Raw genomic sequence first — 24855 nt, 5'->3', positions numbered from 1 at the left:
TTCCCCTGAATAACTCTGGGTGGAGGTGTTCAGGAGTCTCCTCCTGACACCTTTCTTTCCAGGTCAAAAATGCTCAGGACTTGCAAACCTTGACAGGGCTGATAAATGCCAGACCATTTTGCTGCATCATGAGCCAGCAGACCTGGGGGGAGAGGAGGATCTCTCAGGACTGAAAAATTTCACCTTTTGCTCACGCCAAAGGTAAAGCCTTTTTACTATATTTGCTTATATTTCTTTATGTGATGTCATGAAATTCTGGCTCACCCCTGTAATCGAGGGTGTTTGTGAGCTGACTGGATCCTAATGTGGATCATGCATGCCATGCGACTGGTCTAGTGACCCTAAGCTGTCTTGCTAAGCAGACCGATACCTACACATGCTCTGCTCTGTTTGTGGGGAAGGACTGCAAAAACATCGTTCTTCATTGCTGTATAGCTCTGAAAACTGATTTACTGCTTGAACCCACTTTCCATCATGATATTATAGACCATAAATCAGGATCTTGCTAAAAAATCTTCCCCCCTGCTAGCAAAATGACATGTACGGGCAGTGGGGATGAAGGAGGAAAGGAATGCCTTGTTTCTCTTTCCCAGTGGCTTTGCCTATGTCCGCGTTGGGACACCTCTAAAGTATTTCAGCTGTTGTTAGCAAAGCTGTGCAATTGAGTCCAAGCTTCTGGTTTGATGCTTTTCCTGCTTTGGACAAACCAGAGACCAGGTACCTCTGTCACCCCTCGGCAGTTGTGCATCCTGGTGATGAGGGACAAGGCCTTAAATGCTCCCACTCCCAAAGATACTGCTTTCTCCAGTTTAACCCCATAAGGTACCAGATTTCAATAACACAAGGTGCAGATAAACCTCCACTGTTTCAAAACAGCAAGCCAGTGCTGCGCCATCGCACTTTCCCCAGGAGACTGAGCGGTGAGCACAGGGGAGCACGGGGGCTGTGCCTTCAGTGCAGAATTGAGTCTGAGAAGCATTTCTGCAGCAGCTCTGGCATTACCAAGTCCTGGCACCATGTCCTCTTCAGCAACAGTCCTTGTCCTCCATCAGCCCTTCGCCTGTGCTGCCGTGATTGCTCAAGTCTGGGGGCTGGGAGGTGACACAACCAGGAACTGGGGCTCGGAGTGGAGTGGGAGGAAACCCAAAAATACAATAGCAGAGAGGTCTCTGCAGCCTGGATCAGGTCCTCAGCCTCCCTCACTGTGTGGCCTCCCAAGCTGATGTAGTGCCCCAACCCAGAGCGCAGCAGCCACTGGCTGGGCAGGCAGCTGGGGACCCGCCACTGGGAGAGACCCTTGGCACACGACACCCACCCGATGCACAGAAACTGGACAGGTCTTCTGTCATTGAGCCACGGCCAAGGCCCCCGCAGTGCTGATAAAGTGCTTCATGCATGATGGAAAGCCATAGAAGCAGGGACTGAGGACACCTAATTAATTAAATCCTACTTCCCCTGGATCCAGATGTACCAGAAGGGGGTCAGAGATGTGGCTTGGGCAACTGTGGGTATTGCCAGCAGCAGCCAAAACAAGCTTGCTCCCCCCATCAAGAGATGCACTCACAGGCAAAGGCAACGTGCCTTTTCCCCTCCCTCAGCAAGGCCAGGCCAGAGACTGCCCAGGCTTGCACTGGTTTTGCTGGCGTGTGTAAAGTACCAGCACAGCACCGACTGCAAGCACTGTAACTTCAGAGAGGCCAAATGAGGCTCAGGCTGAACGGCCGTGCCTGTGCCCAGAGTGAGGCCGTGTTAACCCAACTGGTTGTGCATCACTTGCTCTCCAAATGAATTCTGTGCACGAGCTGCAGTTTATACAAGTCAGTTGCCAGCTGATTACAGTGCGTTGCCACAGGAGCCGGTGCTGATTTAATTGAACTGATTTAATACCAGTGTTGGATAAGCAGATCCTATAATTGTATGCAGATTTGCTGTGCGATTCCCTCTCAGACCTCCTTCATCTTCATGGCAAGCCAGCTAATAGAAATGAATTACAAGAATCATGATCCCTATAAAGCTGTTTATATGCCTGGAGATTTTTTTTTTTTCTTTCACTTATAATTGAAATAAAGCCAAATCCTTTCCAGTCCCTTGCTCTGGAGTCACAAAAAAAAGATTCCCATTATCGAAATGAGGTTTCTCCCTGCTCCACTTTTAGGCAGTTAGCTTTGTCTAACTAGGGAGCCTACTCAGCCAGTACCCTCCTTTGTCAAGAGACAAATCATCTCCAGACAGCAGCTTGGGTCTTCAGCACCTTTGGAGGAATATTTAATGTCCATTAGCAAGAGAGAGCAGGCAGTGACTAAACAGCTAACTTATGAATCTCAGGAATAGACCTAGCACTAGGTGGGATGCAGTCAAGCCGTGATCTTATTTTTCTCTGCTGTAATTTGGAAGATCAGATCTAATGTTTGACTCACTAGATGGTGCTTAAAATTAGGGAAACATTAGTGTTTCAATGACATATGATTTGCTGGGAATAGATAATACATTTTTAAGCAAGTGCATCATTTAGACTTTAAATTAGATTTAGATTTCAGGCTTTTAGTATAATTTCTGTTGAAATCATTGCTCTACTACAGTAGACAGTCTACAATAAAAAAGAATATTCAGAGGTGTGCTGTGAAAAATGTCGGCTTCCATGCTTGCAGTTACTTTTTGTCCTATGCAAAGCTGAAAAATGGCCTGAATTGCAATGCCATGTTCAGTGTAATCTTGCAAGTAGGCCATCAGTTAATAAACACTTCAATTACCATTGTAAATTTTCCCAATTATTTTTTAAGAGTAAAGGTTATAAAAAGAGTTGTACAAGTAAAATTAGGCTCATTAGTAACAAGTGGCTTACTGTAAAATATTCATTACAAAAATCCACAGTGGAGGATTTCTAAGTTACACTTTGTACCAGAAGAATTCAGTGCAGTCCAGAGGACAACAGAGCAAACACTTCAGATTCTTGATAATGTGCTGCATGAACAAATACAGCAAAAGTGAGCCAAACGATGAATGTAATAGAGATGATGTAGCATATAGGTTTTCTAGAAACTACCAGTCAGAAAGATTGTATTGATTTAAGTTGTTTTGTAAAAATCATTGGACTAGAGTCTGTATTTCATCCTTGAATAATCATTTACAACAGTATTTGGGTCACCCCATCTATTTAAAGCAAAGGATGTTTAGCCCGGGAAAGCAGTCTTTACGAACAAAACATTAAAATGGAGAAATTTTCTTGCAGCTAAAAGCAATGTATGGCGAGATCATGTCTGTGTATGAAAGCACAGGAGAAAGTTAGCGGCTTGGATGAGGCTGTGAGGTTTCCATTTTGGCAGGCGGAGGCTGGGGACGCATGTGGCTTTAAGCGCTGTCCGTGTGTGAAGGAGGCACTGTCTGCCCCCCGTGAGCTGAGGGAGCGGGAAATCAGCGCAGGGCAGTGCGTCCCCCGGCCTGCCAGAGGAGTCTGCAAACCCTCAGCACACCCTGTCCATCCGTGTGCCACCTAGGAGGGGCCTGCGTCTGGGGATGATGCTGGCAAGAAACCTTGGCTGAGTGCAAGCCTCCGTCTGCCACTGGGGAGAAGAGGTTTAGTGTGATCGGGAGCCAGAGCAGGGATCCCAGCCAAAGCCTGCTGCAAGGCCATGTCTGCTAAGCCACGGCTACGTGGCAGTTTTCTGTGGTTTGGCAGAAAAAGAGGAGGAAAGGAGGGAATACCATTAGCACACCTGGATTGGGTGTGCCATGCCTCAACTGGGTTATGTGAGCAGTAACTGATGCGAGAAAGCATCCTGTGTCAAACTGTGAAAGGCAACATGAAATAACAGTCTTTCAATCAGCCTGTGCCTCACTTGTTTCCTCTCTCCTTTTTTCAGGTTCCCTTTCATCCACCTCCCATGAAGACAGGTGTTGTTATGGCTTCCATTGCTCTCGCAGTGGGTTAGACATGAGCTTCCCCTGTGAACAGAAAACAAGTTGGGAAAGTTTTTAATTTGGGTTCCCATTTCAGAGCAACTGCATTGGGATGAGTCAGGCAATGCAGCTGCAGGATAAGGAAGGTGAATGTGTATTTTAACGAGCCCATTTCACAGCAGATGTACTAATGGCCTTCACAGCAGAGGGCAGTTTTCACCTGCTTCTTGGGGTCTGTCTGCTCTTGTGATGGTCTGGTGGCACCAGAGATGCTCTGCAGCAAGCCCTTGCTTTTCCCCCCAGGGCAGCCAGCTGGGGCACAGAGGGACCTGCGGCCCCTGCCCAGGGGCACCTTCGCTCTGCATCCAGCTCAGGGCTGCTCAGAGACCATGGTGGCTGCTGACTTTGCACAGTGAGGACACGTATAGCCCTAGCTGAAGCTGCTCTGCTCACAGGCCACTTCTGCATGTGTGGAGGCCCCCTTGCTATAAAAGAAACATTTCTGACACCCATGAAGCCCTCCTGCCTCCCCAAGAACTTGTGGCTGGTTGAACCAGGTTCCCAAACTTTATTTGCTTGGGAACATCTAGTATCAAAAGCTGCAGTTTTGGGCTGTATGACCACTAACAGCAGGAGAATTGAGTCTTGCCCTTCTGCCTGTGGTTGGATACGCCCAGCAGCTCCCAGCTCTGCCCCTGCTGCAGATAGCTCAGTCCACGCTGATGTGGTTTCTGTGCTCCTAGTGATACATGTACACAGTACAAAAGCAGTGTAACTGGGAACTACACCTCAAGCCTAAGAAAATGATAAGGAAATGGAGACTGGCTCCCCTGTTGCAATGGTCTCTCAATGCATTTACTTGTAACTAGAACTGCAGTTTGTTTTTATAGGGATAGAAATGTAAGGAACAACCAGTGCTCTGGGACCACAGAGGAGAAAACACAAATGACATTTTCCTCTATTAGGACACCATATTGATGAAGTAAAGCTAAGATCCTCCACAGCGTTTGCTGCAGACTGCAGAGTTCTCTCAAATCAAGGTGCTTTTCACATAAGCTGGTTAGGATTCAGCACTTCCATCCTCTTCCATTCCCTAATTCATATTCAAGCAAATGGTCTCTAAGATATAGACTGTTACTTAGCAAAGTAAAGGTTACAGTGTAATCAGCTGCTGTTAGTGCTGTTATACTATGAGATAATGAGAGCCTGATGACCACACTCAATCGATCACTAAACGTGTTCCTAGAATCTGTACGCTATTTCATCATTGACATCATCATTGTTAACAGCAGCAGCATGTTACCTAGTGACTCTGGGCTCAGTCCCTCCATGGTCTGCAAATCTCAGGTTTACCCTTGGGAGTAAAAGGATCGCACCTGTACCTGATGACCCTATTTAATTTGCCCACAAGCACTCAGGCTTGAGAGTGGGAGAGGCAGCTAAAGGAGAGCACCCAAGCCTTTGCACCCGCTGAAGCGCAGCTGGAATGAATTGCACGTGCTGAAGAACGGATGATGGATGGCAAACCAAGTTTGTAGAGGGCTTTTTGTCTTAATGACTTCTGACTGAATAAAACCATGCTGGAGTGTGGCAAAGGTATTGATGGGATGTGTTTTATTCACCCTCCTAATCTTCAGGGGTTACTGAATGGTGTGTGACTAACAAACCTCACTGATCATTTGTTGGGCTGAGCTCAGAGCCAGTCCCTAGTGGTATAAGGTACTGGTGGCCCTGCTCATCAAACAGGGAGAGAGACATCTCCCTCCAGACTAGACACAGTCTCTAAATTCCACTCCTGGAAGAAAGTTCTAGGGTAGTTACAGGAACTGGACTGCGTATATCAAGTTTTCCTTTCCAGGATGGAGTCCTGGCACACCATGGCTTCAGGCACCTCCCCTCTTCCCCTGGTATGAGCTGGATGCATACTGGGCATGCATATAAGCTAGGGATAGTGGTGAGCCAAATCCCTCATCCCCAAGGCACTCTCCAAGAACTAATGTACTAGGAGCTCATTTTTATTAATTTTTACTTTAGAGTTCTTGTGTCAGCAACAATGCAAATATTGACTTCCTCATGGAAGTGCAAGGGTTTGCCTGCCCAGAAAAAACATATAGTCTACTTAAACCAGCTCAAAAGGCTGTAGAGATACTGACTTTGTTTTTCAGCAAGTTTATTTAGGTCTCATCTGCCTAGATCAAGGATTGACATAAGTGACTCTTGAAGGGAGTGAACATAGCCCATGCTCTGAGCCCCAGCGGTATGCATCTGACACGACAGTGCAGCATCATTTTCTTGGTACAATGGCAGAGTTTTCAAGGGACCTTTGGATTCTGCCTGAAGCAGAAAAGTTGTCGCTGTATGTTAGCTCTTCTGCCACACCAAAGAAATGAAATTGTAGATGGGTAAAGAGAAAAGCATTGGGCAGATGGACCTGAAATCTATGAAAGCCTTTGGGGGGAAGCATAAAGTTTGAAATGCCTAAGAGCAAACCACCTTCCCAATACTGCAAAGATTTATCTGTCCGTTGGTCTCCCAGGTGGCCCGTCTCCCAAGAGCACTAGGTGACTCTCAGCAGAACCATGGGATTTGTCTGACATTAGAAGTCAGCAGCCCATGGACAGGCTGTTCCAGCCTTGCTGAGGTACCAAGTGATGCACCCAGGGTAAGCACACGCCCTCCTGAGGGACGTGGGTCAGCCTGAGTTGTCCTCTCAGGTGGACTGGCAAAACTCCTCCTACAGCAAAAAGACAGTGCTCTTTTGGGGTGAGGGTGGGGAAGATGCTTCAACAGGATGCTGTGCTGCTTCCAGAAAATCCAGAGTCCTCACTCACACAAAACTAGTCCAGTTGCATCCTCCTCCCCTGTTTGCGGAGGCAGCCCTGATGCCTAGGAACCTCCTCTGATCCTAACAGTGGTCATTTCAAAGGGGAGGATGTGAACCAGAGCTGGAGTTAAATGAGAAATGTGGTTAAATGGAGCTACCATACAATGGTGTAAATTTGATATCCTACCATTGAAAGGGAGAGGAGATTAAAAATAAATGTACATGCTTCAAATTCTTTAAACTTACAAGTAATGACATTGCTAGTACTTTCTGGAGGCAGTGCAATAACAGCAATACAGTAGTTTAGGCCAACGTTGACCATCTTGACAGGGTACAACCATGGCTTTCCTACCTTCTGGCCTCTTCCAGTCTCCCTCTTCGCTGAACTATGCTCCAACAAGCAAGTTACCACAAAGAAAATTTCCTTAATTTGCACTATGGAAATGACAAATCTGGTCAGAGGAAACCTGATTTTAAAAGGTAAGTAGGTTTATATATGTAGAGGATTAGGTAATCTCTGTGCCTACACCTTCATTTAGCTCACAGTAACATATGAGTGTGCCTACGGCTCTGGTAAAAAAAAAAAAAAAAGTCAAAATTAATATATTAGCTTCACAAACTAGGCCTGAGGCAGACTTCCAGCCCATCACTATGCAGGGAGCTACTGTGCACGGCTAGTATAGCACTTCCATTACACCAGCTAAGCCAAAGCTTTTAAAAAGATAGATTGCATTAAGTATATATTTTCCCATACTTCCCAACATCAGCACCCTAACATCATTTCCAGGGCTGGATGATTACACTCCCTTGAAAAGAAAACACTCAAGTTCAGGAGCTGCCTTGAAATAGCCATATCCACTCACTTCTGACACCCACCAGCTGTACATGTAAAATAACAAGGAACCTATGCAAACAAACTGCACACCCTGATATTTCTACCACTCCTGACTATGGTTAAGAGGCTGTAAGTAGAAATAATAAAAAGAAAATGAAAGCAATCACCACACAAATCACCTATCCGTTTTTTCCCCAAGCAGGTTTATTTGCCTTCGACAAAACAAAACAGCTGTTAAAAGTCTGACAGATCTTCTGCAGGGGGTTATATTTTGCAGTTTTCTTCAAATGAGATTTGTGATCTAGTAAGTATTTTCCAGTTCAAAGTTTACAGAGCTGTATGGAAATAGGGGCTGGGTTTGATTCCTTTGAAGCCAATAGGAATTTTTCCATCAACTCTGGTACAAGCAGAAATGCAACGTTCTTAGCATAAAGAAGTTTTGGGGGCCAAAGTATCTGTCTTTTAGCTTAATTTTTCAGCCTTATATACCAGCTTTCTCACCTGATATGCATATTTAGCTCCCAATGGTCCTACTGGAATAAAGGTTGTATTAAAGATCAGACCCTTTACAGTTGAGCCCCTCATCTGCTGTAGAAGAGAGCCTGATGAGTTTCTATGTACAGCACATTATTTTTAATGTGTTAACTCTTGACGTGCAGACATTACATCAGGAGTCTGTATGGGTGAGCAGATCATAGTGAGCAAGGCTGGGGAAGTGCAAGCAATAATCTCTGCTCACATGCTCCCATGCTGCAGCCTTCACTGATGCTTTAGGGAGCAAAGTCTTCAGCCACCAGTGTTGCATGGCTGCCCTTGCTGTCACTGCCGCTGATTTCACTTGGGTTACTTCTGAAGCAGGTAGGCTTGCAGGAGTGTTGCCTACAGCCTCACTCTCTGGAAATATTTTCATTAAATGCTAAAAAGGTTGATTTTTTTTTTTTTTTTCAGCTAGGCAGGTAGGGTCTTCCACTGACCTTCATCATATTTTCAGAAAAGAGTTACTGGAGAAAATACCACATTTCCACAGCCTCCAGAATTACAACACATTACCACAACCCCCAGAAAAGAGGTACTGCAGAGAACTTAAGTTCCTATAGGCCATTTGTGGTTTCCCATACAGTGAAATTCTCAGCTACAAAGATAAACAGAGAGAATAAATAGGCATCGTTAAGACATCAGGAGCAAAATTGTTCAAGACATTTTAAAAAGCAGAAAGAGCAGTTAGAAGCCAGGGTCCCTTCAGGCAGCTAAACAATCCTAATGGCCATTGCTTCTCTTGACAATGTCCTTCCTACTTACTAAAATGTAGTGATGCTGTTGTTGTCAAGGTGACACGAAACTGTCCAATTTGGTTCAGGACAGTGTTGTGTGCGATGGACACTTTAGAAACACTCAGAAAGTAAGTGCTGGCAACTGCCCTCCCATGAGGCCACTGCTGTAAGTCACTGCCATCAATAAATCTTGTTGCTCTTAATTGTTTGCGTTTCTCTGAGAAACAAATATTTACCAGCTTCTGGTTTGCACAGTCTTCTAAAGGTCACAGATGCTAGCTCCAAGGGGAGCCAAGCTATTCAACCTTAAACTATTTAATGTTGGCTTCCTGTGCAAGCCTGCACTGCCATAAAAGTAGGCATCACTATGGGACTTATGAATAAGTATGGAGGAGTAAAGTTCTTCTCTTCTTGGCCCATTTCAGCACATTATTTTTAAAAGTTTATGCATTCAGTGATGGAATTGGACACCTTCATGCTGCTCATCCTTTTGGATGGAGTTGTTGTGTTGAATGCTAACGGTCTGCTGGGAAGTTAGAATTACTTGCTCATACAATAAATCTGGATGGAGGGGAGAGAAAAGGATTTTCTTGGGATTGTTATTAGTGGTGAAAGTTTGTATTAAGAAAAAAAAAGTCCAGGTTTTCCAAAACTATTATAGCCCTTCTACATCCACTACACAACTATATGTAGTAACCTGTAGCTCCAGAAAATCTTCAACTCATCTTAGCTACTGGCCTCATCTGAACTTCCTAAAACTATTCAGACAAGAAATGCTCTCTGGCAGTTATTTCGTATACCTATCTTTCATTTCATCATGACCAAAAATCCCAACCAGAATTGTTGGGGAAGCTTTTATCAGATTTTGTGCCCTGACTCTTTTCATGCTGACTCTTTTCATTTGAATTACAGAATTTCTAATAACACCAATCACCTGCATGCTCATCTGAGCTACTTGCCTGTGAAAGCAATAAACTGTGTGCTGAGCTACAACCTCTGCCTGGTGCAGTGGTTTGGGGTTTGACTTTTAAACTTGCAGTCCTCCTCTTCCTTTTCTGCCTTGTTTTGGTTTTGATCTCTACAGCTCACTTTCTTTCAAGACTCATTATTTTTGTCATCTGACCTAGAATAATCACAAGAGACAAAGGCCCCCACTTAAGAGCCCCTTGCATGCAGGTTAATCATACCTTGGGAAATATAAGGTTTGCTTTCTCACCCCCAGGATGGAAATTGATAGGATTGACATAATTTTCTAATTTGATTGCTCTACTCAGTGTTGTGTGTTTTCTGCACAAGAATCAGATGTAATATCATCCATACATGTTACATTTACACAGGCCAGTAATATCAGCTTTAAATTAGGAAACACTTTCTAACAGTAAAGAAAACAAAACGCTAGGATAGGTTGCTTAGAGAGGTTGTAGGGTTGCCATCATGGATGGATCTTTAAAGTGTGCTGTAAAGGATATATTCCCCACAAATCTGCCTGGAATTAGGCAAGTATAGCTGCTTGGGCTTGGAGGCAAGGAGATGGATTAGATGGTCTTTTGAATCCCTCTGAGGGCTGTACTCTAGGATCTTCTGCTCATGATAAGCCTTCAGTCACAAAGTCCTCTGAACTATGAGGCGTGTGTCTTGTCAGGCCTTGGTGATTCACACAAGTGATTTTCTAAATAGAGACGCTTTGCTGAAAAACAAAAGCCTTAAATAGGAAAAAGTTTGGGATGCATGTTGGTGTGTGATGCTTTGGAGACACCATAATTGCTCTGTTTGGAAAATTTACTGAGCATGTCAGTAAGCTGAAAGTGTACAGGACAAAGGGCATGCAAAGTGTCTGCCTGAAAGCATTGCCTCTCCACAGGAAGAGCCACTGGAAGGTCATTGCCCAAAATCACTGATGTTTAAAAAGCTGCTCCCCGGGGATGTCACAACTTGAGCACTTCTGCTGAGACCAATCTATAAAGAACACATTTTTGACAGCTGACTGGAGTATTACGGAAATGCACTCCATCGCTGTTGATGTCAGAGTTATTTTTTCTTTTTCTCCCCTGCCTCACATAAATATAAACAAACTGGGTAGTTTTCTATCTTATTTGAAGAGTTTAAATAGTTCTTGTTCTGGATATTGGGATATTAGGAACTTGCTTTTCTGGATGTGCCTTTCCTTTGGTTGTTTTCCCTTGAAGAGAAGGAACAAGGCATGTAAGATATCAGTAAGCCAAAAAAATCAATAAGCAAGAATGTAACGACATCCATGTTCTGTCAGATTCATCCTGTCCCGCACCAAGGTGATAGAGGTGCAGGAGAAAGACCCCCTTGCAGAGCTGCAAGCTGCTCTTGGTAAAGATTTGCTGGGCAATGCAACACCAGTGTGAATGCTGGGACACAACCAAGTGGGCTGGATGGGGGCGACCATGGGAGAGACCAGGCTGGCAGAGCCTGGTTCCCGCAGGAGGGAAGGGGAGGGAAAGGGAGGCCCCCAGTCCTCCCTCCCTGCCACCTTGGCCTGCCACCACCCTAGTGGGATGGTGTTTGAGAGGCTGCAGTCCCACCTGATGCCTTTCTGAATCATGCTCTTCCCCAGGCTCCTCCAGAGCCCATGATCTGCTGAGGCCCTTCTCCAGGTGAGCACTGGTGAGCCATGGACTTTATACATGAAATACCAATCCAGGAAATGAAGTTCGCCCTCCCTCAGGCTCCCTTGAAGCCTACGCTCTTCTGAGTGTCTCTCTCCCCCGATTCTCTGAGGCTGCAGGCAAAAGTGACCGCTGGTGCAAACCAGCATAGCTTCAGCAACACGGATGGCATGGTGACATGCTGCACCAGCAGATGACCTGGCCCTTGGTTTTAGGTCAGCAACATGACTGTAGCACATGCAGCTTTTGCTTGCCTTGCTGGACACGCGGTGTGTGCAGAGCACGTTCTTCTCTTCTCAAGGGCCAGGGAAGAGCCCAGATGTCCCATTTGTGTCACGATGACTATATGAATTTCATGCTGACTGACTTTTCTCAGCCGTGTGGTGCTGTTCAGTGTCATTTTCCCGATCTCCACAAAGCTCTTCCCCCTCGCACTGCCCCGCTTGATAGCTCTCAGTGTGAGGATGGTCAGAGGCATTTTATTGGAGAAACAGTCAAAGCAAGGAATTAAGACATGGCCTTATTCGGAGGTATTAGTGCCTGAGTCACTGGGATGTCATTCAGGCGTGAGGACAGCCTGTGAAGACTTTCAGATCATATGCGTGCATGACATTTAGAAGAGGTGAGTGACCTCACAGGAGATTATCTGAGAGATCTACACTGGCCATAGAAAGTGGCATTGGAGGCTTTCATTTATCCTCACTAACCTTCAGCAATAAAAACGGATGATGAGCGCACGGATGTGTATGCAGGAAGTATGCGAGAAGCGTTGAGAACATTGTGAAAGCCAGAGGGCTGGTAAACCATACCCCAGCTCCAGTGACACGTGGCTGTCATGGAAAGACGGAGGAGGAGGAGGACACTATGTGTTTTACAGGGCAGAGTGCTTTATTTGATTTTTTGTGTGTGTGCGTTTGCTACTTGACTGTGCAGTAAAAGTTAAGAATTTGTGCTCCTTTCCTGGTTGCTGTAGGAAAGCATGAATTTGGGTATTCGCCTGAACTTCCTAATTCTAGGTACAGCCACCAGACCAGGGCCAGCCTTGGCAGCAACTGTGAGGGCAACGAGCAACACTGAGAAGTAGAGCCTCAATTATTCAACTCCCCCAGCTTCTTCCATCACTCACCCTGCATCTCCAAATCAGCACCTCAGCACACACCAGGACTGTTGGTGAGGAGCGAGGTAGTTTTCCTGAGTTCAGTAACAGTAAGGATCCAAAAGGCCCTGAGATGTCTCCTTGGGTCTTTGGCCTTCCTCTAAGCATTCATCTGTTGTATGCCAGCCCAGCACATACCTTTCTCCAGCCTTCTGTACCTGCTCTGGTCTCCCTGCTGAGCTGTCTGTTAGGAAATTTAAGCAGGAGGAAAGAAGCAGTATGGCAGCAGGGATCTTGGTAGCCCTGAAATCACTCTTGCTCCCTGGCTTGTTTCTCAAAGCAGAAACCTACACCTATGCCCTCTTCTGCCTCTCACTCCCACCTTCCTGTTCACAGTCTCTAGGAATTGACCCCTCTTGTATTCTCCCACTGTACTCGATGAGTCCATCTACTCATATGGATCCTCCTCATGTCCAAGCAGGCATGTGAATCCTGCCCCTTGTGTCCAAACTTAGAATCATAGAATCATAGAATCATTTAGGTTGGAAAAGACCTTTAAGATCATCAAGTCCAACCGTTAACCTAACACTGCCAAGTCCACCACTAAACCATGGCCCTAAGCACCACATCTACATGTCTTTTAAATACCTCCAGGGATGGGGACTCAACCACTTCCCTGGGCAGCCTGTTCCAATGTTTGATAACCCTTTCAGTGAAGAAATTTTTCCTGGTATCCAATCTAAACCTCCCCTGGCACAATGTTTCCTCTCATTCTATCACTTGCTACTTAGGAGAAGAGACCAACACTCATCTCACTACAACCTCCTTTCAGGTAGTTCTAAAGAGCAATAAGGTCTCCCCTCAGCCTCCTCTTCTCCAGGCTAAACAACCCCAGCTCCCTCAGCGCCCCCCTTCACCAGCTTTGTTGCCCTTCTTGGGACACGCTCCAGCACCTCGATGTCCCCTCGATGAGGGGCCCAAAACTGAACACAGTATTTGAGGTGCGGCCTCACCAGTGCTGAGTACAGGGGTACATGGTCAACACCTATGTGCTAAGGACAGAAAGTACTGTGTGCTGCCTCATTACAAAGTCCAGTTCAGCTACATGCTGACTTCTGCATTTCTGCTCAGGTCAGGGCTTGCATTATCAGTCTCCTGATAGAAGGGAGATCTGTTAAGACCCATTCTGACCCTGCAAGTGATCAGCTAGGAAAGTCATAAATATAAGATGAAGACCCAGTGTATTAGATGAAGAATATTCTCAATAGAAACTATTGCAGTACCTGTAAAAAACTTTTACTAAGAATGCAGCATCTGTAAGAAAGAAAAATCAAATTCCAGTTTCACTGAAAATACACCAAAGGATTAGGTCACTTTTCACAGTACAACATCCAGACAAAATCAGATTTAATTAATTAGTTGGCAGACAAGATTTATCAACCACCAGTGCATATGAAACACACAGCTGGTATCAGGGCCAGAACATTGTCACTTTGCTACTGCAATTTGTGATTCCACTTGCAGTTAGTCACCAGTCTTCTGTAGGATAGCTCTGAAAACATCCACTTCACAGTTACTGCAAAGTAACGTAGTGGGAAGTGAGTATAACATATGAACAGATGTGTTTATTTTATAAATGGCTTGAAACTGCTTCCAAAGACTCAGGAAAACTGGATTTTACCAAGTTTGACTGATCTTATATCCAACCCTTAGTTTTTTATCTCTAGAGAACTGTTTTATCTAGGGGCATAAAGTAAGGAGCAAAGCTGCAGCACTTTTTGAGGGCTGACTCCCCTAACTGGCATTAGGGGGAGTTTCCTTTGTTTCATGCACCAGTAGTACTAAGCAGCCTGTATACCAAAATTAGGATTTTTTTGCCAAGACCATTACTTAATCTGTTTCACTTATAAAGCAAAATCTCATTCAAATTAAATGTGCACACATTAGGGAAACCAGGATCTAGTCACAAGGGCAAAAGAAAATTGTTTCAACATTTTGGCCCTAAAGCTATTACCAAGAAAAATACAACTATTTCCCTTGGACAGCCTTCTCCGATTGTCTTCTCTCAACATGAATTTTTTATAATACAAAATGGCCAAAGTGCCAGATTTTTATTACATCTTTCCATAAATAATTTACAGACAGCATGGAACAAGAGATAAATAAAAGGGCCATCTTTATCGCCCTTGTGATTGCAGGGAGCACAGTCCTGGTAAGATGCCACTGAACTCAATGAACTTTGGTTTTGGGAATTCACGTCCATAAACACAAAAAGTAAAGTAGTACAGTGGGGCCTTCCTTTTACTACTAAAAATAATAGCTTACACCATCAGAGAAAATGCAAAACTGCTGGTTTAGTTCTATAATTCAAGTTATGCATAAAGCCAAGCCTCCAGAGTTTTAAGGCAAGTAACACTACTTGTCTTAGAAATGAAGCAGCATTATAATCTTTTAATTGAAAGTGATTAAGCCAGTCATCAACTGAAATACATTCAAACTCACCAAAAATTTTCTGGTAACAGTCATTATTATTTTATCGCTACCTTTAAGTTAAATGTGTTTGGATTTTTCTGTGCAGATGATCAGAGAAATCACTAGAGTGTGTTTTTGTTCAGTGGCCAATGATTAAAAGTCTCTCCCTGAATGTGTCGGGGTCTTGATGTCTCATTACACTAAACCCTTTGCCGTGGGCACAGCGCAGTAGCTATTTCTGTTTTTCTGACAGAACATGTCTCCACCACGTTGTTGAGCAGTTTCTCAGAAAAAATATGTTCAGTTAGATTAAAGAAGTCTCTCTTTCAGCATTGGGACAAAAAAAAATTACAGTGCAGAGAACTGGGTAGGGAGTTAACAAAGGAAACTCTTCCTCCACCTTACGTGCAGGGGGCTTAGTGACACCAGGGCAATACCGTCCCTTTGATTTACTGCCACGCCAGCACCATGCGGAGACCAGAGCATAGGGATGACATTGAAATCCAGCTATTTTGCTTTATTTCATGGGTTCTTCATTAAGCACATTAGGGGTTGCGGGGTGAAGTGGAGTTTCTCTCTCTATGGTTCAGTTATGATAACTATTTATTTTGCTGCAACCATTCCTCTGGCTTCACTGCCGAGGGGTGGTCATGTATCATCTCATTAGTGAGGTGTCAATATATAGCTGTTAGTGAGTTTGGTTCATACTGACAAAGGCTGGCACGTAACCACATGAAAGAGGCATGATTTTAGCATGATCTGTTCTTATGTATTTCTGTGCTCATCCTTCACTGTAAGATCTCAATCTTTCCCTAAATTTGTGTCGAAATGTAACATCTGGGGGGCAAAATTTTCCATGCAAGAGGTAGTAAACTGCAGAGTTGCTTGGAGCATCTTTCACTGGTCTGTGTATGCCCCACAGTCAGACCCTTTCATAAGACTTAGATGAAAAGTAACATCACTAGCACATGATGGTTCAGACCAGCTGTTAACAGTTTGCTAGCCGAGACACAGAGAGCCATCACAGCCTCCTTTTTTTTCTAGTATTTACTTACTAATTTTATGCTTTAATAAAGATTTCTTTTAGTGCTAAGACCTAACTCGGAGTCCTCACTGATCCCTACATCCCATAGCTGTCAGCCTCGAGATGGTTTAAAATTATATATATTTTGAAATTTTGTTTAAAACAAAAATGAAGCTAAGAAACAATATTCTTTGCTTCCCCTAGCCCCTCCCCACCATTAAGATGTTTCAATGGCTGCTGGTAGTTACCCTGCACTTTGTAGCAAGGAGTTGAAATCTGGCAAAAGCAGCCCACGTCTGCGTCAGGGATGGGTTTTTTTCCTTTCGCTTACACATTCAGGCATGATGACCGGGATGTGGTCCTACCTCTCCCCATCCCCTGGAATTTCCACTATGAAGATTCTTAACTGTGAAAGGAGGGGAAAAATGTGGCTTTGCCTTTCCACAGTTCTCTGAAATGAGCATTTTTAAAGTGAGTAAAGATGAGGCCCTGACTCATCTCGCCTTCAACATGCTTTTGGCTCAAGGGATTGTGTTTTCTCCTCTTCTTATCACTTCCATACTGGCAGGAACAATGCAGTCCAATACCAGTGACTGATAATGCAGTGTGGGGGAAAATTGTTCATTTTCAATTGAATAGACATGTTAATCTTATCGGTATGTAAATGAAAGGTGCTCTTGATGCATTCTGCCTCTTGACACTTTCATTTCAACCTCTCTTTTTGGAATGTTCGTCTCCAAGGAATGCATTAAGGGAAAGCAGCCATGAGCGTATAAGGATGAAGCAGGATAGTAAGCAATGTCAGTATTGCATATTGAAAGTAAAAAAAATGTGAGAATGTCCTTTTAATTGAGCTGCAGCAAGTAGAGCTCCTTTCTAATTTCCTGTACAAAGCCATGCAAATATATGTAATAAAATACAAAAATATTGCCAGTTAGCTTTTGTATTGTTTGATGTAGCAAATAAGAATTAAATGCATGTCATTGTTAGTAATATTCAACTTGAAATCTGTTTTCTAACCAGAATAATTATCTTTATTTTAATTGAATAAACAAGAGCCAGGCAGAGAGTTTCAGAGCAGGTTGAATAGATTTCAATCAACAGTAGAAGAATATTATTACAAAACAGCTCCTCTTATCCCTTCACAGTAAATAACACAAGAGAGACCAAGGAGACACAGTGTATTAAATTTCTCTAACAATAAGATCTCATTTCCAAAAATAGAATATGCATCAAACAGTCTTTAATTATGTACAGTCTATATAAAACAAGCGTCAGGGATTAATCATAGTATGTAAGAGTTGATGTGATCATACATGATTTTTGCTCAGCATCAGTATTTCAATGTCCCATTTTTATTTGGGTTTTTGAAGACAGTGATCCTTCAACTTATATTTGGGAGCATATTCCATCAAGGCCAGTTGACCTGTTTATTTGAATAAAGGTTGTAGGTTTTCTGTCAGCTAGCTCACATCTTGTATCTTCATAATAAAGTAAAGGTGATGCATAAATGTCAGAACACCAGTGCATTCTAAATTCCCAAGAAAAGGAAATACTTTGGCTCTACAACAAAAGAAGAATTTAGCTAAACTCATCAGAAAGACCATCCCTTTTAATATTTTCATATCCTTTATTACACGATACACGATTCCTGTTCTATAACCAGGAATACACAACAGGAAATCAGACGTTACATTCCTCATTTATTCTGCATTTTGTCAAATTATTTTAAAACTCTTTTGTCCATATTGATTTTTTTTTCAAAAGGAAAGAAACCAAATTAATTGCAAATAATGATTTTTTTAAAAAAAGTATTTATTCTACTTTTGTTCAAACTTCAAATTATACTATTCCCCGTTGTCAGGTCAAAATCATTCCTGAATATATACACATTCATTGCTAGTTGCTGTGTTCTGTTTTATTTCAGCAGTACTTTCCTATGTTAAACAAAATGGACAAGAAAGTGTTGCTATAAATGTACAAAGAAGATGCTTCCTATGGGGTATTGCAGAGTTAGGAAGTTCATAGTCTTCATACAAATACATAAAATATTTCAAATTATCTCCATTCATTGGAATCCATTCGGTTTCTCTCGTCAGACCTGTGTGACAAACACAAGACCAGAAATTAATCATTTATCAGTGCACTCACAGGTATTTTGATAGCATGCAGAAAAGTATCTGTAAGTTGTGGGGGGGAGTATATTCCCCACACCCGCAATTTTGCTTTCACTGACTGTACTTGTTTACACCCAAGCTCAGAGAATACAAAGTGGGCGTGAAACAAATCTTTTTGATCCACTAGCTTTTTCCGCCCACTCTCCACATCTCTGTCTGATGAAACTTCACGATTCTGTTAAGGGCTCAGGCCTTTAAAGCCTTGGGTTTTGCCTTCTTCAGTAGAAGGTAGCTGCGACCCCTGCCCCATCCCATTGCCCAGTTGCCCCGGCTGCCTGGCAGGGCGCGGGGGGCTCCTGGGCTGCCCCCACCCTCGGGGCGAGCAGGGTCCAGCCCTACACGGACCCTGGGACTCATCCCCAGGGAAGCCCCAGCACTGCTTCAGCAGGCACAGGCGGCAAATCCTGCTGTATGGCACAGCAGCGTGGCCATGCTGCAGGTAGTAGGGATGCATCGATTGGATAAAAATCAAAATAGTATTTAATTTTACCAGTAAACACTATTTACTGGTATACACATATATGTATACATATATATATTATTTTTAAAAATTTTTTTCAGCTGCTTTGATTATCCTCTTCTCTTGCTTTCTCTGTTCTGCCCATTGGAGTCCTTACTGGTAGTGAGCCTCCTTCTTTGTCCCCTGTTCAAACTGAACAGTCCCAGGGATTTTAAGCCTCTCTCCTTTTGGAAGTGTGTCTGTTCCTGTAACTATTTTTGTCACAACTCCACTCATCCCCTGTTTCTGCTTTAATTTTCACGACTGGCCAGCACTGAAGACAGTATTCTAGACATGGTAGCATAGTATTTTCTGTGCTGTTTGTATAAATCCCATTGGAGTTCATTTATTTACTTATGTAAAGTGAGGTGGGGGGTGTTTAGCTGCTGTCTGGGGAATGATGAGCAATTTCCATTGACCTGTCTACAATGACTCTTTCCTCCATAGTTGAAGCTAATTTGAAGCCCAGCATAGGGGCTATTCCTGTTCTCTTTGAAGTTAAGAGATATCAGTGGTTACTGTTGGTATCAGTGGTTCCAGAGAGCTCAATGCTGGAAAAAACAGGTTTTGCAATGAACTTGCAAAAGTTCAAGACACTAACTTTCTCAGCATATAAATTTACTCACCTAAGATGTAATTATTTGGGGTGGAGGAATATCTCTATTTTTGGTAAATTTTATTGAACTCGTAAACCTTTAACATATGTTCAGAAAGTAGAGAAAAAGCCACAGGACAGAGAAAAAAAAAGTCAGCCTTCTATATTTCATGATGTGTTACATAAAGTGAGTTTTTGCTGTGCTCCTGAACATGTGTAGGCTGTACACATTTGAACAAATATTGGAGGGATGTTCAAAAGGCTGGAATTGCTTAGCTTTCAGAAGAAACACTTCCCTGGAGAAAAGAGGTGCTATTAAGAGAAACCCTGCATGGCTTACACTAACTGCTTGAAAGTGCTGGTGACTTTTGAATAAAGAAGTCAAAGGTTAATCAAGCTGATTTGAGAAAAAGTGAGGGGGGTGTCATTGTCCACAGGAAAGAGGTCATAAAACCACACGTAGTGCTACTAACGTGCTCTGTGGCCATTAGCAATCAAACAACGTAATCATCTCATAGCCTGATTCAGTAAGGCAATGTGCTGTTTTGTTTCAGCTGAAATTTCCTTCCAATCAGGTAATTTTAGGTACTTATTGTTCTGATCTCAAAAACAAAATCCAACTTTAAGGCTGTATTTGATGGCTCCCCAGGATACGCAGGCACGTGTAATCCTGTCCTATATAATTACCGCCTGCCTACACACGCTCTCCTTGTGTTTCAGTCGAGTATTCTCCTTTCTTTTCAAACTGTTCTGTGCCTGTTCCTGAATATCACAAGGTGACTGTTTTCTAGTGGTGGGCGGATAAAACATTGCTAGCTATGATTAAACCCGAGTGCTCAAGCCCAGGATCAGAAGAGAGGGTGTGCAGATCGCAGCAGGCGCATCCGAGCATAACGTGGTCCTCGGTGTCACAAGTGTTTTCTGATCCTTCTGCTGAAAGAGGCCAACATCAGGTTCTGCCTCCAAACTCATCGTGGGAAGGTTTGTGGTGTGAAGGACAGCTGTAACTTAGCATTCTGGTTTTTAGCATTACATGGTATTTTTTATGCCTTTCTAGCAGATTTGGAGTCTTAGATGGTGTCGTGGTTTAACCCCAGCCGGTGACTGAGCACCACACAGCCGCTTGCTCACTCCCCACCCCCGGTGGGATGGGGGAGAGAATCGGAAAAGTAAAAGTGAGAAAACTCATGGGTTGAGATAAGAACAGTTTAATAATTGAAATAAAATAAAATAGTAATAACAATAATAATAAAATTATGGAATATACAAAGCAAGTGACGCACTATGCAATTGCTTACCACCCGCTGACCGATGCCCAGCCAGTCCCCGAGCAGCAGCCCCCCAGCCAGCTTTCCCTGAGTTTATACACTGAGCATGACGTCATACGGTATGGAATAGCCCTTTGGCCAGTCTGGGTCAGCTGTCCTGGCTGTGCTGCCTCCCAGCTTCTTGTGCATCTCCAGCTTTCTCAGTCAGTAGAGCATGAGAAGCTGAAAAGTCCTTGATTTAGTGTAAGCACTACTTAGCAACAACTAAAACGTCAGTGTGTTATCAACATTACTGTCATCCTAAATCCAAAACACAGCGCTATACAAGCTGCTAGGAAGAAAATTAACTCTATCCCAGCTGAAACCAGGACTGATGGTAAGGCTGTGTTTCCTGCAGATATCGTCCTGGAGGACACATCTACCTTGCAGGGACCTCCATGCTCATCTTCCTCCACATTACTCTCCAAGCAGTTTAGCCTTTCTTTATTTCCTGAGCTTCTGATACCAGCCATCCTGTGCTGTGCATACCAAGCCCCCAGGGATCTTGGTGATAAGGGTACAAAGAAGATGGAGCCAGACTTTCCTCAGTGGTGCCCAGTGACAGGACAGGAGGCAACAGGCTCAAACTGAAATACAGGGAATTTCATGTAAGCAGGAAACAAAACTTCTTTTACTGTCAGGGCAATCAAACACCAGAGCAGGTTGCCCAGAGAGGTTGTGGAGTCTCTATCCTTGGAGATATTCAAAACCTGACTGGACATGACCCTGAGCAATGACCCTGTCCTGAGCAGGAGATTGGACTGGATGGTCTCCAGAGGTGCTCTCAAGGCTCGGCCAGTCTGTGAGCCTAGGAAGAGCCTTTGTTGGTCTCAAGGGAAGCTGTCCTCCACTCATGAGGGCCAGGGTGGATCCATGGGCAGGTGCAAGGTCCCTGCTTGCCCCTGCTTTGCTGCGGAACTGTTAGTGAGTTTACAAACTAAAACAACAAGGTTTTATATACTGTATTACTATCTTGCTAATAATCCAAGTAATCTGGCTGCTGGGATTACTTCTAGCCACATGCTCCATTTCTTCAAATACTCCTTTGTCCTCCCTTAGTTTCCTCATAGATCCCAGACCTTTGAAACCCAGCTCCTGCTGAAATCAATATTAATATCACTTAATACCTCCATGACCTCAGGGCTGAAAGGTCCCAGCTGGCATCATATCCCATGCAGCTGAGCAAGCACCTCTCTTCTTCCACAGCACTGGACTCTGACTAGACAGTGGACCCACCAAAAAGTCTGCTGTCTCCAGTTCTCCCAGTCACAACTGAGCCACAGCAACTCTAGTCAAAGGAAACTCAGTCTTCTAGGCGGTCATGTACCTACAAGACTAGTTAATTAACAGAAGGAGCAAAAAAAATACTACAGCCCCGAAGAACCCTGCCACTTGCCATCCAAAAGCAGGACCAACCAAATTGTCATGATGGTGAGCCTTGCCTCGATGCTTAGGTGGTGGGGAAAATCAAGCCCACTGTTCTCAAATTTTGTCTAAAGCACACTGCTTGCAAGCAGTGCTGTTTTAACACCTGCTAATAATATTATCTGTCTCTCAGGTCTACTCTCTGCTCTCTGGTTGCTTATAATTGCTACGTGAACTCCCTTTGCAGTCAGTGGACCCTCTATTATCTCTCTGTGATGCTCCAATCCACTCAGACCTCCCTCCAGCCAGCTCCAATTCTCTCTCTCACAGCTCCCAAAGGTGTGTTATTTTTAGAGCTCAAACTCCTCCAGAGATCAATGGGAGTCTGTAAACTCAAAAATAGGTTGCTTATGGTACATTAATAATCCTCACAGTTATGTTCCCTGGTTATTCTTTCAGCTGCTGCAGCTTATCTACCAGCACCTCTTTTGCCACTCCAATCAACCTTATTCTACTGAACAACACTCTGCCATGTTAAAGAAAACAGAAAAGGATGTACTTGACAGCAAATGCTTAAATGTTGTCCTGATTAAGGATGGACATAAGCACGTGCTTAGGAGCTTTTTTGAATCATGGAATTAGGGGTTTTTTCAGCCCTCAAGACTTTTTTCTTTCCGTGTCTGAGAATCTGCAGGGCTGTGACTGCAGTTGATGAGATGCCAGTGCTAGCTTCTGGGACAATGAAGACTGGGTCCTCGGGTTTTCTAACCACAGTAAAAAGCACTGGCTATTTTTATGTTAAAAATAATTTATTTTTTGTGCTCTTCAACAGAGCTGTAACTTCAAAAATAAATCTAAATAAATTAATGAATTGCAAAATCTCACTGTTTTTTTTCCTTCAAAGTCACAGTTTTTAATGTTGCACCTTCCTTTTATTCCTTGAAAATACGCCCAAGCTTGTTAACAGCAAGCAGATGAAAGATTTACTTTAAAAAAGCACTAGTAATTCCAACTGCCAGTATTTTCTGTTCTTATACAACATGTTAGCTGAAGGAAGATGAAACATGAAATGAATCCAGATTTTGGCTGTATCTCCATATATGCAACAAAATGACCACATTCAGTGCTAATATTATATAATTAAAGACCGTGCATGAATCACCTGAGGGCTAAATAAAATTTGTCTTTATTTGAACAGTTTCCAGCCTTATATATTTAACCCTAAGATTCTGTTAAGGCAGCCTGGTTTATAAGAAGTAACTTTACAAAGGAGAAAACAGACATATCCCATTAGCACTTCATAGAAAATCAGTGATTATAGCAAGTGCACCAAGGTTCAGTAAATGCCTCCCACTCAACAAGCTTCCAAAGTGAACGACCACATGATGTTTACTCCTCACCAGGATCCATTTATAGATCTCTTACTCATCACTATCATAGTCATACATGCAACATTTAGGAAAAGGCAGCCAGAAGTCCTCTATTTGGGAGCAGACAGGAGGGTTACAGTTGGAGAACTGGGTCTTTTCTTTACAATGCTGTTTAACCAAGCTGTGAAGCATGATTTAATCAACTGAAAGCATTCATTACATACCATGGGCATTGCACATGGACAACAGGTATGGCTGCTTGGACAAAATTTTGCACTGATTGGAAAAAGTTGATAAAAAGGGTCAAAAAATGCCTCTTCAAAAGTGAAAGTGGGAAATGAAGGTAATGACTTCCTATGGAGTTAGGAGACGCAGGAAAGAGTTTTGCTCCCACAACTTTTAAATGACATCTGGGCATTCTTAGCAAATAACACCCTGGGAATGAAAAGGAGATCAGTTTCAGTAAGGTAAGAAGGGGGCAGAGTTCATGAACTTTTGTTAGTCTGGAGCAGAATTAGCCCAGAATTACAAATACACTGATCTTCAGAAGGAAAAAACTGTGAAAAAGGTAAATCAAGGGACATGTATACTTTGATTGCTCTAAGGAATTGGGAATGTGTAATAAAGCTGGACTATCTCCTTTGACTCTCTAATTCTCCTACATATCTGATAAAAGCCTTGTCCTTCCTGAGACAGTAACCTGAAATGCCAAGGGATCTGCTTTAATTCATCTGCCCTCACTTCCCTTCAGGGGGCACCACTTGCTAAGATCATCTTCTCCTGTGCAATGCTTTAACATTTATATCGTATCTGGAATCACTGTCCACACAGATGGCAGAAGAAGCAGTAGGAAGTCAAATGTGCTCCAGGTTAACATATTAATACCATGATGGAACATCGGAGAGAGGGGTTAGGTTGCAAAGTCATCCTTTGACTCCCTCCCAGTGGTAAATGGTTGACTAAATGAAAAAGCCTATTTTAAATTAAACTATGCTTTCTTGCATACCTTTTGCAAATTATTTCAACACCTTTGTTTCTGTCAGGATAATAATAGCAACTCTCATATATCTGAGCACCTCTCATACATCTTCTAAAATATATTTGCTCTCATTTATATTTTCTGGGCATGGTCCTGGGCAGCCTGCTCTAGAGTTGGACCAGACGACCTCCAGAGGTTCCTTCCAACCTCAGCCAGTCTGTGATTCTGTGAAACACTGGAAAGATTAAATAATTTCTCCTATTTTTTGTTGCATTTTACCTACAGTCAATTGAAATATGTGGGAAGCAGCTAAAAATGGAGATTCAGGTTGTGCATACACATACACACAGAATTTCAAAACAAAAAAGATCAGAACTTTTATTCTTTAGATTTGTCTGACAAAGAATGTTAGACAAAAATTAGGTCTTTTCCACTGAAATACAAAAATAATCTTTTTGATAATGAACTTTGCTTATCTTCACCATGAAGAAATTATTGAAAGCCATAT

At 43.2% G+C, this 24855-nt stretch overlaps 1 protein-coding gene across 6 annotated transcripts in view; it reads right to left on the bottom strand.

Annotated features, from left to right (window-relative positions):
- Nucleotides 1-17283: 17283 nt before the first annotated feature.
- The window catches only part of SMPX (small muscle protein X-linked), a 42772-nt gene continuing 35200 nt past the window's right edge, over nt 17284-24855 (bottom strand). For all 6 annotated transcript variants that reach the window (XM_087758832.1, XM_087758828.1, XM_087758830.1 and 3 more), the window contains exon 5: nt 17284-18156. The gene's annotated coding sequence lies outside the window, so the exon portion shown is untranslated. The remainder of the gene's footprint in view (nt 18157-24855) is intronic.

The sequence above is a fragment of the Nipponia nippon genome, unplaced genomic scaffold (genome assembly GCF_047370975.1).
Source record: "Nipponia nippon isolate SJK-2023a ecotype South Korea unplaced genomic scaffold, ASM4737097v1 scaffold_2, whole genome shotgun sequence".
In the NCBI taxonomy this organism is placed as follows: Eukaryota; Metazoa; Chordata; class Aves; order Pelecaniformes; family Threskiornithidae; genus Nipponia; species Nipponia nippon.
Note: the sequence above shows the minus strand (reverse complement) of the source record. Positions and strands in the feature narration are given on the sequence as shown.